Below are 6,665 nucleotides of genomic sequence, written 5' to 3'. Positions count from 1 at the left end.
ACGTTAAATTTGCGTGTTCAATTTCTCAATTTATTCCGCTATTTTTCTTGTCCGTTGCTTAATCGGGTCGATCCTAACAGCTCTAGACTCACTACTCATGGTACTTGGTTTGGTATTGCTATTATGCTTGACTTTAAGAGTAATGAACAACTTTAGTAAAATATTTTTCCTCCTTACTTTGAGTAATTAGCAATAAATTTTTTGCAGACTTTCAGAAATTTGTTTATGTAACTTGGTAGGAAAATTTTGAGGCATGAGTAAAAAATCCTTTACATGTAAGGTCGATTGCTCATGTACTTTGGGATCGTCATTCGGGTCAACCAATCGCAGAAGCTCTTATTAGAGGGGGTTTCTTGGCCTAATGAATATCAGTTATGTTGATGTTTATGAATCTACTGTTCAAAAAGGAAAGTAAAATATGATGAAAGGAGGTTTAGAGAAGAAACAATAATCTAGAAATTTAATCTTTGATTTCTAGTCAACCAAAACTACTATAGTGATGAAATTACTTTATATTGGACCAAGTTATATTAATGTTGGTTACAACCAAATGAGCTAAACATCTTAGCTAATTAACTTACTACTAGAAGTATTATACCTGAGTTAGTCACATTTTAACTCATGACTTACAACACTTTAACATTTTCTCCAACTTCACATCTTCAAGGTATTGAAGCTCATTAAAAAAAAAAGAAACTAAAGCTTATTCTTAAGTGGAGAGATTACAACATGTGTAAATGGCTTGGTTAGCAAATTGGCTACTTGTTCAGCAAATGGAACAAAATTAACTTATAACACCCTACATTCGTTCCGATGTTCAGTACAAATAAGAGGAGTCACCTGAGTATGAGTAAAAAAGAAATCTTAAAAATACTTAAGGCTTAAAAATTTTAAAATAATCAAATAAATTCTTATGAATGAAATAAAAATTTACGGTGGGAGTGAATTCACATTCACTACATAAATTTTTTATTGGTTTATCGGGTAAGGTGGAAAAGATGGTGGGGATGCGTAATTCACCTTGTTTACTACAAGATGGAGAGCTTACATTCCAAGGTGGTCGGAGAAGGGAGATAAAAAGACAAAAGGGGATGGTCAGAAGAATGAGGAGAAAAAGAGGGCCTACCCCTAGCTCCAAGCTTTGGGCCTTATATACCCTTAGCCCCAGTCTTGAGGTGCCACATGTTAAGTTCTCATAAGAGGGTCATAGGCAAGTGGCCAAGTGGTCTGTCACTATAAGCCTAGGTAGGGTGGCGATAAGACATGCTTTTGGTCACTTTATATGGGACGTGATAGTTGGAGCCTAGTATAGAAGTTAATAAATGAGGCGTTCTTGTCAATCAGTTCAAAGTGCTTCTAGTGGTATAACGAAGAGCCTATTTGAGGGGTATGTTGGTGCTGTTCATGGGGTTCGACTATTTAGGGTGTAACAGAATACAACTTGGAGCCATTATTCTTCCTAATGAACAGTGAAATATCTACTCTAGACAAATTGAACTTCTTTTAAGTAACCAAAAAATTCTTCAGCTTTTCAAACCAAGCCTTTAAAGTTTTTTTAAATCCATATAAAGTGTTGTGCAGTTTACACACAACATCACTACCTGCCTCAAAATTAAGATATTAGACCATATACATCTTTTTAGTTAACTCTCAATTTAGGAATACATTATTTCTATCAACTTGTCGAAGGTTCTAATCATTTGTCAGTTTGACAAATAGTATTGTTCTGATAACTCTTAAATTGACTACCGGGCTAAAAGCCTCGTTATAGTCATAACAAGCAGTATGTGAATAGCCTTTGCTTACAAGTTAAGTATTGTATCGTGCTACAGACCCATTTGGATTTCTCTTTAATTTGAACAACCAATTATTCTTTATAGGTTTCCTATTGTAAAACAATGGTTGAAGTGACCAGCTTCCAATTGTAATAAAATCATTTAGGTCACTTTGAACAACTTGCTTCCAATTTCGTAACTGCATGGATTGATGAATGTCGAAAGGTTTAAACTTAGCTATAACATGAAAAACCTTTAGCTTGAGAATCCCTACTTCCCCTTAGTCAACATGGGATGAGTATTCACTACCGAAAGTCTATGTGATTATGGGGGAGATAGTACTAGATTTACTATGTTGCATCTGTAAGCTAACCTTAGAATTTGAAATAGAAGCACTATCACCCAAAAGTGATCTACTTAATACCAACTAACTTGAAGTTGTAACTCTATCATTGCTGGGTTAAAGTGAAAAGGGCTATCATAATTACTACAAATCACTCTCATTTGGACATGCTTAAAAGCATCAAATCTATATAAGCACTTTGGAGACAATAAGAGTTACCGTTGAAAATTACTATGAGGATGATGTACTCTTTCTGTTAAGAAAGCCGGAGTGATTCAATTATGCAAATTGCATAATAGGAAGATTCTTTCTTCAAAGTTGACAAGCCTTGAAAATATACACCCTTCTAGTGGGATTGAGACATCAGTAAACTTAATCTTTTGAAGAATATCCTAGAAAAGTACAAGCAAAAGATAGCAATTATAGCTTATTTTGATTATATGGTCTCAAATTTGGAAAATGTTGATATCCAAATATTCTCAATAACTTATAGTCAGGTTTCCCACCAAATAATTTCTCATAAGAACTATCATTGAGTACTTTCAAAGGAAGCTTATAAAAAAACACAACACTAGAAAACACATCTTTCTAGTAGTTGATAAGGATATATTTGTGACATTTTTTGTAGTCCTTTACAATTTTATTTTTTCTTATTTTAAAGTAAACTAGTTAGAATAATTATTTTGATGTTTTACTCATTTAGGTTATGATGTAGGTTTGGTATGCATTTTAATATGAATTTTAGCATTTGAATAAATGTGATTTGATTGAGCTTAAATTTGTGCTTAATTGAGTGTAGGAAATAGGGAAGGAATGCCTTGAAATGATGAAATTTGTTGGATCTAATGCCCTAAGTGTAGCATTTTTGTAACACCCCTAACCCGTTTCCGTCGCAGGAATAAGGTTACAAGGCATTACCGATCAAATCACAGCATATAACATACATTCCACATTCATAATCCGATTCCATGCAAGTATCAATCAAACATAATCACATTGTCCCTTATCAGGGCCTACGAGGCATTAAACATACTTTTGAAATAGTTCGGGACTAAACCGATAACATACAAAAACTTTGGAAAAACTTGGAGAATTTCAAACAAACAGGGGTCTCACGCCCATGTGACCAAGCCATGTGTCTCACACAGCCACCAGACACGGCTTTGTCACAGGCCGTGTGGAAACAGGGCATACATACTAACTTGCATCTCACAGCCGAAGACACGCCCGTGTGCCAGGCCATGTGAAAACTGGAGGGTAAACTGACTTGGCCACACTGCCGACCACACGCCCGTGTGTCTATACCATGTAACTCATTGACTTGATTTCTAAAGCATCATCAGGGGACACACGTCGTATTCCAAGGCCATGTGTCACACACGGTCGAGCCACACGCCCGTGTGTTCAACCCGCGTGGTTGAAATAGGCTTGTTTCAAGCGACATTCTCACTCAAAACTCGACCACCTACAACAAGTCATATGATACTAAAATCATACATAAATAGGAAACTAAATAATACCAATTCATGCACATAAACATGCCAAATCAATCCAACCATTTCATCTATTTATACTTAACCAATTCAATGCCATTTACTTAGCCAAATGCATACCATGTATATCATGATTCATCAACCATAATTCCCCAATAATACTTAATCTATGTTCAACCAAAATCATCACCTATATCAATTTTAAACCATATATAAATACATACCACAATCAAATATTTATCCAACCATCTTGGCATTCATTTACAAAGCCAAAATCAAGCATAACACAATTACACATATTCATCACTTATCCTTAACCATTTGAACATCCAACTCCATACCTAAATATGCCAATTCAAATCACCAATTCACAATCAAAGTATTAATATAGCAATTATAGACCAAACATCACAACTCATATATTCATATAATTATATACTACCAAATACACCACATTTAAGCCAAATCACATGGCTAATTACCAATCAAACACATAGGCATCAATTGCAAAATTTACATATACACTCCATATCATCACTTAGCTTATACATGCCATATAATCAACTTCACAAAGCTTTTAAAGTACCGAAATGATAGCTAAATAGTATGATGAGATCTTCGACGACTTCCAACCCGAGCAAGCCTCTAAAACTCTGTAAACATATGAAAGAAAATAAAGTAAGCTATAAAGCTTAGTAAGTTCGTAAGATATTAAACTCATCTTATCGAATAAGCACATATTAAGCATTTAAAATACTATAATGTAATTTATTTGTTTTCACTTTTATACCATAAATCCAATCACATAGTTAACTAAAAGATTCACAAGTTTATCCATTTCTTTGCTCGTGTGGATCAATTACATTCTTATCTAATCATTCACATTTACATGTACATAAGCGAATATATATAACTTTATTCAATCCAATATTAATCATATTTTATTTAGTAAAGATGAATCATGTGAAATATCATCAAATAACGGTATTTCGCACACAATGTGCCATATGTATATTTAGTTAAAACATCTATAACTCATATCTCACACATCATTCAATTCATACCTCATTATAGCCAAATAAACACATTTTTGGCATGAAACATTCTTATACATAAATCTTTCTCATTTCATACACATGATACACTAAGAACTCACCAAATTACCTTCATTCGATTCTCATATAGGTTTTGTACATACCTATTACACTTAATTCGATTATACTTTCATTCTCATCTTGACTATGCCCGTTGAACCATTCGAAATCACTAAGGATACTCGGGAATCACACATAGGTCGTACAATGCCATATCCCAGATATGTTCTTACATGTAATTTTATATCGATGCCAATAGCCCAGCTATGGACTTACACGAAATTTCATATCGATGCCATGTCCAAGACATAGTCTTACACGTAATATCATATTGATGCTTTTTCCCAGATATGGTCTTATACGTATTCTTATCTTAGTAACCCTAATGTCATGACATTTTTATCCTATACTATTCCTAAGGTTCGTGTGAGACTTTTGGATGTCGTAACTCTATCGATTTTGACTGGTAATCATGACCATTCAGCATTCAATTCAATTCAATAATAAATAAGCATTTATAACACAATTTAAGTACGTTTATTAGCATACGAACTTACCTCATTCACTGTAACGACGAATTAGGTCGACTAATCCGATACTTTATTTTCCCCCGTTCTAGATCCGAATATCATTTTTCTCAATCTATATAATAAAAAAATTTAATTATTTAATCATTTAATCGTTAATTCAATAATTCATTCAATTTAACACAATTTATACATTTTAGAAAAATTACACTTTTGCCCCTATTATTTCATATTTTTGCAATTTAGTCCTTATTACATAAAATCACAATTTCATACAATTTCATCCTACCCTTGCTTATCCGAATTCTTCTTACTGCCTTAGCAGCCCATATTTTCTAAATAATCACACTTTTAACGACATAATTTCAATATTTCACAATTTAATCCCTAATTTGCATTTTCATCAAAAATCACTTTATAAAATATGAAAATCTAACATCAAATATTCATATTTCACCATTAAACATCAAAGAACACATAAGCTCATCAATGGAAACTATCAAAATCTTTAACAGTTTTGAAATCGAAGACACGAGCTAGCTAGTACTAATTGCAACGATCACAAAAATATAAAAATTATTAAAAACCGAGTCAAAATGGACTTACAATTGAAACATACATGAACCGAATGCTCAAAGCTCCCAAAATCATCTTTTTCTTTTGATATTCGGCTAGGGAGAAAGATGATAGCATAAAAAATGGTTTTTGTTTTATTTAATTAAACATTATTTAACATTTTACTAATTTGCCATTAAAATAAATTCATATTTACACAAATGCCAAACCAAATATCATCCACTAACTCAAAATTGGGCTAATTATCACATAAGTACCTTTAATTTAATATTCTATAGCTATTTGACATCTTTAGCTTATAGAACACAACCTTTACACTATACGCAATTTAGTCCTTTTTACCGAATTAAACACTTATATGGTAAAATTTCTTAACAAAATTTTTACACGAACATTCTATCATACTATAAACCCTAATAGAATAATAAAATTATTATTTTGACTTCAAATTTATGGTCTCGAAACTACTATTCCGATTTGACCCAAAAACGGGCTGTTACAATTTTCGTGTAAGTACACTTGTAATTTTTCGAATAAATTGGATAATAAAACTATTCATGAATTACATTAATACTTTGTATATTGTCCTCACATGGTTTTTTCACGCAAAGTAAAATGGAAAAAAAATTGCTCGTTGGTTATCTATTGTTTAACTAATATTTAGCGATATTATGTGGTCGGATTGTAATATAGAAAGACAACTTGTATTAGTAGACGAATCTAAACAAGTATTTAGTCTAATTGGAAATGAAAAAACTAATTGAAAGACTAATATGCCATCTATAAAGTCCAATTTAGGAGATGCTTTGTTTGGGGTACTAAAGCGGATGACTCCTAGAAGATAAAAGACATAGATG

At 32.5% G+C, this 6,665-nt stretch overlaps 1 long non-coding RNA gene across 1 annotated transcript; it reads right to left on the bottom strand.

Annotated features, from left to right (window-relative positions):
• Nucleotides 1-4,005: 4,005 nt before the first annotated feature.
• On the bottom strand, nt 4,006-5,920 carry LOC128295364 (uncharacterized). The gene is made up of 3 exons (XR_008285776.1): nt 5,839-5,920; nt 5,263-5,347; nt 4,006-4,264 (listed from the first exon to the last, which is right to left on the bottom strand). It is a non-coding gene; the product is annotated as an uncharacterized LOC128295364 (long non-coding RNA).
• Nucleotides 5,921-6,665: the final 745 nt, after the last annotated feature.

The sequence above is a fragment of the Gossypium arboreum genome, chromosome 7, assembly GCF_025698485.1.
Source record: "Gossypium arboreum isolate Shixiya-1 chromosome 7, ASM2569848v2, whole genome shotgun sequence".
In the NCBI taxonomy this organism is placed as follows: domain Eukaryota; kingdom Viridiplantae; phylum Streptophyta; class Magnoliopsida; order Malvales; family Malvaceae; genus Gossypium; species Gossypium arboreum.
The sequence above is the reverse complement of the archived record's forward strand: the minus strand, read 5'-3'. Positions and strand labels throughout refer to the sequence as shown.